This window comes from Gossypium raimondii, chromosome 6 (genome assembly GCF_025698545.1).
Source record: "Gossypium raimondii isolate GPD5lz chromosome 6, ASM2569854v1, whole genome shotgun sequence".
NCBI lineage: Eukaryota > Viridiplantae > Streptophyta > Magnoliopsida > Malvales > Malvaceae > Gossypium > Gossypium raimondii.
This window is the reverse complement of record NC_068570.1, coordinates 40,256,111-40,268,830: the sequence shown is the minus strand read 5'-3', so window position 1 is coordinate 40,268,830 and position 12,720 is coordinate 40,256,111.

The window sequence follows — 12,720 nt, the reverse complement described above, 5'->3', positions numbered from 1 at the left end:
GACGAGGAATAGCTCGAAATTTATGGTTTGTATTTCTATAATCTGAACTTAGTTATTAATTGTTGTATTTTTTATTTAATGCATATGGTAAGTGTAGAGGTGAGTATTTGACACTTTGTCATTGAACTGAATTTAAGTTGATTGAATGGATTGAATTGGTATATATATATTGAATATATTGATTATTTGAATTGAAATGAATATTGGTTGTATTTGAAAAGTGAATTGGAACCTTATTAACTCTATCGGGCTGAGTCGGATAAAGATGACATGCCATAGGATTGGAAGAGTTCAGAGATTTCTTCGACTTCGAATCGATGAGACACTGAGTGTCAATTTATTACTTCGGATTTATTCGATTAGGCACTGGGTGCCAATTTATTTCGGTTTAACTGATGAAACACTGGGTGTCAATTTACTACTTCGAATTATCCGATAAGGCACTGGGTGCCAAACTGGTGTGTTTAGTTGGATCATGTATCCGTCCGAGTACGAGTCGTGTTAATAGGGGTAATTAACTGAAATGGCACTATGATTGATATTAGATGATATTGTATGTGAAATGAAAATGGAACAGTGAATTGAAATATGGATTGAGACATGTGAATTGTGTATTCATGAATTGGATATGGAATGAACAATATTATTGTTTAAATGATATGTGTATCATATTGTGAAAAGCTATTATATAGCAAATGATGAGAACTGAATATGGTATGAATGATGTATTTATGAATTGAATATTGAATGACTAATGTCATTGTATGAATAAATGTGGTTTTTAATATTCAATTGTGCTTATAATTAAAATGTGCATCTTATATTATCTTGTCTTTAAATATTCGGATTATAGAAATATCACTGAGTTTTACTCAGCGTACGGTTTTGTTTTCCGTGCACAGGCTAGGTACTTAATTTTGATCGTCGATTCAGCATCTAACAACGATCCCGAACTCAAACGTGGTAACATTTATCCTTTTGAAATGTGTCGGCATGTACCTAGGGTGTCTAAATAATAGTTATTTTGTGAATTGTTTGTAAATGATACAAATATAATGTTAGTTTGGTATATATATAAACATATGAAATTAAGTTAATGTTTAAGTGTTCATGAATTAGGCAAAATAAATTGAATTAGGCATGATTTAAAATGATGATTTGAATGATGTTTTAATGATATGAAATGATGATATAATTGTGGTACCTATGAGGGTACATTGATTAGGCACCTAGAATGTTTGTTTGATATTATTTGGATGTGTTTGATTGTGTTTTGAATTGGGTTAAACGAATTATTTTTAAGTTGCTTATTGTCCAAGTTTGCAGGGAATGGTAAACTTGTTGTTTAAGGTACATTTTGAGTCCACACGGCCAGACACATGGCTAGCATATGGGCGTGCGAGGCCATTTTAAAAGGGTACACAGCCTGGCACACGGACCTGTGGCTTGGTCGTGTGACCCAAGTCAAAGAGTTACACGAGTATAGACACGGGCTAGGATACGGCCATGTGTCCCTATTTCGAATGCCCACACAGTTTAAGACACGTGTGTGTCTCCTGGCTGTGTGAGTCACATGGCCGTTTGAACCCTGCAACTTTGAAAATTTTTAATATGTTTCAAAAAATTCTCTGAGTTTTTGAATTAGTCCCGATTTGTTTCTAACGCGTATATTAGGCCTCAAGGGCTCGAATAAGGGACAGTATGTATGGGTTTAATTGGTTTTTGATCTAAATATAATATGATAAAAAATGTTTGTAATTTATGTCTGTTTGATCGATAAGCTTCGGTAATGTTCCGAAACCCTATTCTGGCGATGGATGTGGGTTAGGGGTGTTCAGAATTAATCACTTAAATTGAATAAATCGAATCGGCTTAAGGAGTAAAACGAAATAAATCGAACTAAAAATTTTCTGTAAGATTTTTTGGTTTTTTATATTAATTTTGAGTTGGAAAAAAATTTTAATTGAGGCATTTATACTTTTATTTCTTTTAATTTTTTCATGCAATTGTCTTCTTTATTCAATTTACTATATAGTATCACTTTAATTTTATTTTTATTTCAAATTTATTATTAATATTCAAATCAAACCATTTTAATAAACTCAAAAATATTTATTTATTTTACGTAACCAACATATCTTTACTTTTGCTACCATTAGCTTTATCTACATATATTAAATGATAAAAAATAAAAGTAATATCATAAAAATCAATTTGGGTTTTGAATATTATTAGGTTTGTGCTTTAACAATATTAAGTTTTAATGACTATTTTAGTTTAAGGTTTAAATTTGAATTTTGGTATGTAAATAACTTATAATCTTATGGTTATGGTTTTAATCGGTTTAAAATGTAAAAACCGAAAATTGATCGAATAAATCAATTTAACCAAACATGAAAATCGAATAAATCGAAAAATTCCTTTTTTTTTGATTTGGTATTTTTTTGCACACCCCTAATTGGTGGTGGTGTTGGAACAATACCTTTTCTAGATTATGCATTTATATTTACTTTTTGTTACTTAATTTTAGATTTGGATGAGTGTCACATATCTGCATCCAACACATTTTGATGTAATTTATTTAGAAGATCCTATCTGAAAATAAACATCCTTTTGCCCCTTTTTAGTCACAAATGTTGTTCCAATTATTTCATGACATTGGGAATTTTATTATTTTACACTTTAACATCTTTTTGTTGCTTTGTGATTAAAATACTTATGTGAATTTGGTTTTTATATATAGAGGACAAAACCTCAAATGCTAGTCAACTTCCTTTCAAACAGTAATTAATCTGGGCAAAATCCGTTGCATCTTGTCGTCTTAGAAAACTTGCTAAACAGATTTTGGTGGGTCAAGGAAGGCAGAAAGGCCAACCAGTTTATCAAATGTTATGGCATCCATGGCATCAGCAAGGCAGTTTCCCTCTCTATATGTGTGGAGTAGTTGCACCTCCCAACATATTCTGATCAATTCCTTAATGGCTTGGACAACCTTGCTTAGCACCATACTATCACATTCAATGCTAAGTAGCTTTAACAATTTAAGATTATCCATCTCCATCATTATTCGGTGGAGGCCAAGGTTCCATGCTTGAGTTAGCTTATCAAAGACACCCCATGTTTCCACTTATTGTAATAATCCAGTTACCAATAGTGTCTAAAAATACGGTGCCGATACCTCGTTTCTGTAAACCAAGTCCATACATATTAAATAAGGATATTTATAGAGTTAGTGTATAGATGAATTGAAATCTGGATAAGCGATTTAGCCGAAATTGTGAGTAACTAAGGTTTAGGAACTAAATTGTAAAATTTTAATTACTATAGATTTTTAATTAGGAAAAGGCTAGGGGAGTTAAATTACAATTATCCAAAGGGAAAAAATGATTAATAAACATTTATTAAACACATTTTAGTGGATGGTTTTGATAATTGTCGATTAAATTAATTAATTTTAGTTAAAATTATAAGAAATGATTAATTAAAGGTTAAATTAAATTAAGTAAAGCTTAATTATTCAAATAAAAAGGAACTTAGTGGAAGGAGAGAGGGTAATTCATCTTCTCTAACTGACCAAAGTAGCAAACCTAAGAGAAAAACAATATTTTTAGAAGCTTGAAGCATTCAGCCTTTAATTCCAAGTCAGTACCTAGCCATTTTTCATTTTTTTTTATATATTTGAGATCATGAGAGCTTGATTTATCTAGCCCATGTACTAATTTGTAAAACTGCTAAAGTTTTAAAAAGTTTCCATTGTTGAAAATTGAATGAAAATTGAATGAAAATTGTGTGAAATTGTTACGAATTAAGCTTAGTATATGAAAAAGACTAAATTGTAAAGCTTAATTGTTAGCTTCGTACATTAGGGACTAAATTGAATAAAATGAAAAAAAATGTTATAAAATGTTGATGTGACTAAATCGGATTCTAATTTGAGGCCCTCAATTGAAAGTTATGCTTGTCCCAGTTTAAGGGACTAAATTGAATAAAGTGAAAATTTTGTGTAATTTAGTATTTGATTCTAAATTGGCTGGAAATTGACTGTATGATACATTTTGTGATTATTTGTAGCTAAAGACAATACCAAATAGCTGAGAGGGAAAGGAAAAATGAAAATCGTTGACAAGTGACACATGAAACCTTGGTTTGTACTTTTATGATTCAATATAGAAATATCTGATTGTATATGCATGTTTATTGATTGATAAGTCATTAAGGTGAGTCTATTGTGATAATTTTAAATTTTTTGATTGAATTTGATATGGAACATCGTTATATGGGACTAAAATGAATAAAATGGAAAGTGACATGTAATACTTGAATTGTGATATATGGAATGGAAATTGAGTAGAAATAGATGGTATGATATGGAAAGCATTTATATATATGATGATTTGAAATGTGATATGCATATGATTGGAAAATGGTATATGTATTGAATTGTATATGAAATTAAACATTAGTACCCTATTAATAAGTTAGGCTAAGTCAGATATAGTTGACATGCCATAGGATTGGATTGTGTATGGGTTTATGTGCTTATGCACCAGGATGCACTTCATGTGCCAAGATACGCTTCGTATGTCAGGATGCACTTTGTGTGCTACTATGCATTTTACGTGTCAATTTCCCTTACTTCGATTTATCTGATAATGCACTTTGGTGCTAATCTGGTGAGTTGGTTGGATGATACGTGTATTCGTCCGAGTTCGAATTAGGTTAATAGGGGCTATTGATAATAAGCTTGATAACTTATACTGAAATGAATTGGTATGATGCTAAAGAATTGAATAAGATCGTACGTGAATTGTAATGAAGATAGTATGTAACTTATTAGGCAAAACAAGTGAAAATGAGCCCTAGGGGGCCAAAATGAATGTGAATGAGGCGATAGATTCCAGAAACGAATTGAATGGTAAGTATAAGGTAAGTGAACTAAATTGTTCAGAAAAAATTGATGGAAGTAATGCCACTGACATGTACATGTTGGTGTTAATTATTGATTGTGTATAAATTCTAAAAGGTATTTGAACGGTAAGTAAAATAGATTCATCATGAACTTGTTTGAGATAATGCTAACGTTATGTATGCATCGGTATTGAAATCTTGATTGAGTATAAGCACAAAATGTCCATTTGAAAGGTAAGTAACAAATGATGGAATTGGTTAAAAATGATGAATGCTTAAATAGGTTGATATGTCAATTACTGTATGCATAACTTCATATGATAATGACTTGGCAAAACTTCATATTATAAGTTACACATTGATAGACTAATAGTTCATTATGAAAGTATCACTGATCCCTATTCCTCAGCGTAAGATTTGTTTACTCCGTATGTAAGTGTAGCTATTCTCAAAGCCCTGAAAAAGTGAATTTAGTATCCAAACCGCATCCGTCAACTCAAAATAGTTTGTATAGTTCTCTTCTTTTGATCTAAGGGCATGTACCTAGGCTTTAGTTGTTCAAAGTCTATAGATGGTCAATTTGTGTTATAATGTTTTGAATATAATGTAATGGCTAATGTTTATGCATAATTTGGTTTGGTTGTACTTGATAAGTTGTTAAATTGGTTGTAAGGGAATGGAGTATGCATGATTTTAGGTTACCCAAACTTGTAACAAGTTTATTTGTGAAGTAATAGTTTTTCACGTCACGACGACAAGCCCCTTACGTCGTGATGAGAAACAGCTCAGGGTTTACGTTATGTTGACGTAGCCTGAGGTCATGATGAACCATAGTTAGAGAGCCACATTGTGATGAGGAAATCCCCAAAGTCGCGTCATTAACTCAAAACTTTGTAATCTTTACAATTTGATCCATATCAACCTCGGGTTAGCTAAATAGCTTTCGTAAGCTCGTATAAGACCCGAAAATGATTATATATTGACTAATACGCATGGTTTACATGTATTTAAATGTATAATGAAGTTGAATTGAATATTTTTTATTGTAGTTGCTTCGGTAATGAATATGGCACCTTGTAGCTCAAACTTGGCGATTGGTCGGGTAATGGAGTGTTACATTTAGTGGTATTAAAGTTATAGATTTAGTTGATTCTCAGACTAAATCAAGCTTAGAATTGAGTCTAGAGGTACATGCCAAGTTGAGTCAAGTCTGAGTCAATATCTAGATGCTGATTATAAAATTTATCTGCTATATGGCTAAAACGTCTGAGAAATCGAAATATGATGCTAGCTAAAATTTATCTATTTTATAGTTAAAAGGTCAAGATAGCGAGAATTTTCTCCGCACCATTGCAGAAGTTCTTCAGCAAGTGGCAGAAGCTGTTTAGCAGGTTGCAACTCGGCAGGCTCTGATAAAAGAGATACGTAAATAAAAGGCAACTGAATTTAAAGGGTTGAAAGATGTGAATTCTTTGTCAGTCAAGGCTAGGCTTGAATCTACTGACCGATATTGCAACAACTTGAATGCTCTCTATACGAGTATGTTACCTGTGTTGTGTCCCTCTTGAAAGAGGAGGCGTATCAATGGTGGTTGTCAGTTACCCGACACGTGCCAACTGAACTGGATCACTTGGACTTTTTTCTAGTCTAAGTTCTAGAAAAAATATGTCAGTGAGTTGTATTTGAAAGACAAAAACTAGGAATTTATGATGTTGAGACAAGGTGATATGTTGGTGATCGATCATAAGTTAGAGGCTCGCATTGTCGACACTAGGAATAGGAAAGTCCATTAGGTTAATTTAGGTTAGTTAATTTAATTAGTTTAATTAAAATATTAATTTGGATTTGCACTACTAATTCGTGATTCGATTAGATTAATAATTATGTTCTGTAATTAATTTAATAATATTTTCTCCAATCTGCAATCCCTTGGGTACGATCCTTGAAATACTTACCAGTGTTTCGTTGTAAACCTTACTATATTGCAATTTGACCTGTACACTTGCGGACACCGCCGATTAAATTCAAAATATTTTTGACATGATATTTTACTATAAATGATAACACGTTTATAGGTGATCAAGTTGTTGGAGCCATTGTCAAGGATTGCGACTGTGAAAATTTTATTAGATTGATTACTGTAAAAAAATATTAATCGAAAGACAAACGAGCTAGATAGTGTTTTAACTTTTTCTAACATACTTCAATATTTTTATTTTGAATTTTTTTGTAGTTAATTAAATATTTTTATTTACCTTGTCGATTATCAGATTTATTCATAAACATTGATTTTTATAGGTCGGTGTACGAACTATGCAAATCAGTTGGTTGTACAGAGATTCAACAAACCAATGGAGTTGTAATTACAAAGACGAGTAGCCCGATTGTTCGAACAAACTCACACCAAAGTCGAGCAAGTATATGTATGAGAGGGATGGAGATTCAATGAATCCATGGGACGAAGATGAGGTATACGAGGAGAGAGTATACGAACAATGAGAGATTATGGATAACCAAAAATCGCTTATGATAGAGCTTTACCAACAAAGAAACAAAACAATAACTTTGTTAGAAGAGATAGATGAGTGACAGTTAGGGACATTCGAGTATTTAGCCAAAAATCCTTATGATTCGTATGACTATACGATCGAACAAAATAGTTGTGAGTGAAAATTCCAAGCTAAATTAATGCAAAACCAACAACAATTGGATCAATTAGAGGAATTTTTCTAGCAAAAATCCTAAGGAAGTACTCCATTGGAAGTCATACATGATCTCTTCGAACTTTTATAATGAATCTAAAAAATTAAAAGAATACATAAAAATAAGATAAAGGGGTTGCATTCAAAGTTAATAACATTATCGAAGATGTTGGAGGCTCTTCCCTCTCTTTGAAAGACCTTGAACACAAATTCACTTCTCTAAAAGAATTTCAGTAAGACCATTCACAAGTATTTTAAAAGGAATAGATACAATGTTAAAAAGGGAACAACGAGAAAAAAAGAAGAAGAAGAATGAACTTATTGTCGAGGATGTGAAGGTTTTGGGCATATCCAAGCCGAGTATGCCAAAACTCTTAAGAAGAAAAATAAATCCCTCACTGTCACCTGGAATGATGAAGGTTCTAAAATTGAAGAGGCAGATGATGACGAACATTTTAGCAATTATGTTAGTTTTAATGTTTAGATAGGTAATGACATATCTGGTATTACAATATCTTTTGATATTGACCTTGAAAATAGAGACAACAGTGAAAGCAACTATGATCAACCGGACAAAACATTGTAAGAAACTTACAATATTGCCATTTTTGTCTGAGCCCAAAAGGAGGCCCATTTAAATTTTTGTTCTCTTTTGGGCCGTTCGAAGCCCACTCGATTTTGGTCAATTTGAGATCTTTGTTTTTGTTTTATTTTTCTTTCCTTCTTGGGCCCATCAAGGGCCCAAATTATTATTATCATTACTTCTACTATTATTATTAAATATTATTAATATCTTTTTTTACAAGTAAACAAGATTAAAAAACAATATATATAGATGAAATGAAATGAAAGAAAAAAAAGAGGAGGTTTTTCATATTTTGTTCTTAAAAAAAGGAAAAACAACAACAACAACAACAACAACAAGCATTCTAGTTTCATTTTCTTTTTCTTCTTTTTTTTTTGTTGCCGTATACATATCTTAAGGGATTGGGTTTGGACTTTGATGAAAGGGACGTCACTAGAACGTCAGTCCTCCGCCCCTAGGGGCCCCAAAAATCCCATTTTTTCCCTTCCTTTTTCTAAAATAAATGTTTTTTTTTTAAAGTTTGATTTTGAGAAATGTTTTGATTTTTTTTTAAAAAAAAGAGAAAATTTAGATTTTTAAAGTAAAAATCTGTTTTTTAGTCATATTAAAGGAAAAGTTTAAATTCTTAAAGCAAAGTTTTGATCTTTTTCAACTATTTCGAAATAAAGTTTTCATTTTTAAGAAAAATCTGTTTTTTTAAAAGCAAGCGTTTAGATTTTTAAAATAAAATATGTTTTTAGTCATTTTAAAGAAAAAGTTTAAAATTTTAAAACAAAATTTTGATCTTTTCAACTATTTCAAATAAAATTTTGATTTTTAAGAAAAGTAGTGATCTTTTTTAAAAGAAAACTTTGATTTTGTAAAAAAAAAAAATTCAGTCACCGTATGCGGCGACTCCACCACTGGAGGCCGGAGAGCCATTGGGCTCTCCGGTGGTGGAGCCATGGCCAACATAGTAGGAGGAAGAGAAAGAGCTAGAGTTTTTTTTTTTTTTGAAAAAAATGAGATTAAAATGAAAGAATGAATAATTTTTTTCATTTATAGGTGCCAAAAATGGATAATTTATTCCCACCCCCTTACTTTTTAAATTTACAAAAAATACCCCATTTTTTGCAGCACTGCCCTCACTCTCTGGCCTATTTACACCTGTAACCTTTTTGTTTATTCAAACCTTTGATTTAATCCGAAATTTAAAAATTAAAAGTAAATTAATTGCTATATCGATCATCTGTCTTCCACATTTTTTATCTTTTGGTCCCAAAATCAAGTTATGTCATTTTGTTTTCATCTTTAATAAATTATTTACACTTACATCTTCCCTTTCATTTGCATTTATACCTTATATATTTGATGTCAATTATGCACTTTATTTTAATGTTTTATATTTATTCACACTTGTATAATTTTTATTTATTCTTATTTCGTCTTTATCTATTTTAATATCTATTTATATTTATGTTTTTTACACATTCGCCTTACATGCATTTTAATATTATATGTTTATGTTACTTTGATTCTTTTATTGTATTATGAATAAGGTGTATTGTTGTTATTATTATCACCATGTCAAGGTCTTATTTATTTTATTTATTTAAGTTTTCTTTTATTATTGCCCGTTTTGAAAGAGATTTAACTTTTCATTAACTTTAGCCAATTTAATTAGTTTTCCTATTTTATTACTATTCATTTTAAAAGAGGAACTTTAGGTCATTCCATCCTATAATTGTTGACATGAAGTTAGTTAAGTAGATGTTACATTTTAATGAAACCATAAGGTTTTTACATTTTAATGAAACTATAAGGTTTTACCATTTGAATTTAGGTTAGTCTTTAAGGTCTTATCTACCATTTACCTTAAAAAATTATAAATAACATGTAAGATATCTTTTAGGGTTTTAAACTAATTTTAAATATCGTATAGGATTACACTTTAGAATATTAAATTAATATGTAAATATTCTTTAGGACTTTATTCAATATTAAAACTAAATATTTTTGTAGGTGAATTGTAAATCATGAGTAGGTCTTTCTAAGTATTTTATTTTAGAACTTTTAAGAAAGCTAATAAATGTTATTTAAGATATATTATTTTAGGATTTTGACGAATTTAAACCTTAGATCAAGAATTTTAAAGTAAGATAAATCACAAACTCGGCATAGGATACTTTCGTAAGATCTTGATAGGTTCAACATTATTAATTAAATCTTTTAAAAAATAATAAAAGATCGAATAAGTTGTAGATGGGTTTTAATATTTCTCTTAATTCATTGGTAATTTCTATGTTTTTTAGAATTCTAAAATAGAATTAATTTTAAAAATTGAATGGATTTTACTATAACTATTTAGGTATCCTTTAGGGTTCCTGTTTAAAGTAAAAATCTCTAATTTAAGTTTCAAATTAGATAAGTTTGGTGAACACATCTTAATCGAGTTACAAGTAAACCAAAGGCATTTTTTAGAGCTTTTGTTTAAGATTTCCATAAGATTTTAGCCTAGATTAAGACATTAATATGCTTAAACAAAAAAATCTAGCTCTTAAGACCACATAGGACTATCCTCGGATAGGCGTTGTGGGGGTGTTATAACCTCCCCCACACGTAACCGTACTCCCGAACCCGAAATTTGGTGATGAGATCGAGTCTAGACTTTTAGGATTTTTTTCGTAGTATTAATTCTAAATTTTTAGACGATAAGTGGCTAACCAACCTAGCCCTAGTTGGTTAGTGGCAACTCTACGTTAATTTAGGCCCTCCGTGTCTAGCTTTGCTTACTAGGCTCCTGTATTCTTATGTAGGCAGCATTATGACAGTTTGGCGACTCCACTGGGGAACCCAAGTGAGTCGACTTACTTAGGTTTGAGAGCTAGGTTTTTAGTATTTGTGGATATTAGATTTATTTATTCGTGCATTAATTTATTTAATTGTCTAATGTTGTTTTAAATTGTTGAATATGTGTTAAATATTTATTTATTTGTTCATTTCATTTACTTATCCTATTTTGATATGAATGTCAATGCGTTTGTTTATTCTTTTATCAATGAAACTGATTAACGTGTATGTCAACTCTACCGTCGTAGGGCGGCTATAATTGTAATTCATGTTGCATCTTGCTTTCGGTCCTACACCCGGACCAATCCTGTTTATGAGGACTAGCCTTAGGCTTTCGTGTGGCAATATGTCACCGCATAAGTTTAAGGAATACTCCATGGTTAAGGACAACTCCATGGTTAAGATGGATATAGATGTTTGTGTAGCAAATGCTACTGTGTACGCTATGGAAGTCTTACCACCCAAGGGCCAACTCTTTTTAAAGGGAAACGCATCCCTATGGATGTCATATTTAAGCCTTGGGTTCCCTGTGCATTAGAGTCAACCGTAAGCCAGCATGTAATGACCATTTTAAATGTGAAGCCTAGACATAAGAACCGTACCTTATCCCTCGTAATAATACCTTATAGGACCTCATGAGCATTTATTCGTATATTTTGTGTTTGAATTTTTTCGCAATGCTTTATGATTTAATTTCGCATTTTTTTCATTTGACTTTATTGTTTTTTTTACTAACTTTGTTTTTCTTATGCCTGTGTCTCTCTATGGCATAATTCATGCATCATTTAAATACCTAGGGCACAGTGTCGGATCTATATTCAACATGAACACATTTCGAGAAGATTCTGTTGTTCGGCATGTGGTAGAAAATATAGGGATAATAGCAAGAATGTCAGAGGATACTTAGAGTAGAGAAGGCGATTGCCAGTTAGCTAATTTTGACTCGAGCCTGCCTCAGATAGTCCGCATGGACTGTAGGAGGAATCGTAGAGATGAGTTAAAAGGAATATGGCAATCATGGGACGAGGCTAGGAAAACGCGCTTCCAGGACAAGTATGGCAATGTAGCATAGCTTCTGTTCGTTAAACCAGATGATGCCCTATTGAAGGCTATGGTACATTTTTGGGATCCCACTTATAGGTGTTTTACGTTTAATGAAGTGGATATGGTACCGACTATCGAGGAATATTCTACCATTCTCCACTATGACTTTAGAAACCCATTTAGGATATATTGGAAGCAGAGCATCGATTTTTGGGGATCCTTAGCCAATATGATGGGAGTATCTGTAGATACGGTAAAAGCAAGACTAAAAGATAAAAATGGTCTTTGCATTTCCTAGGTTGACATTAGGGATGCTATGGGAAAGGCCAGCAGTGACAGACATTTGGCACTGTTCGCGTTTGTTGTATATGGGTTGATTGTGTTCCCAAAAGCTCTAGGATATGTGAGTATAGAGCTAGCTGATTTTCTGCTTCAGATTAAAAAAGGGGTGATTCCTTCTCCAGCAGTTTTAGTTGAAACCATCATTTCATTTAAATCCATCAGAAGGAAAGGAGATGGGCGTTTCTTAGGATGCGCATAGTTTTTGTTTGTATGGATGAAAAGCCATTTTAGGTGCCTCTATAAGCACTTTCGTCAGGTGTTTGTTCCTTCGACCAGGCCTATAGAGGAATTTTTAGAAAGTGAGTGGCC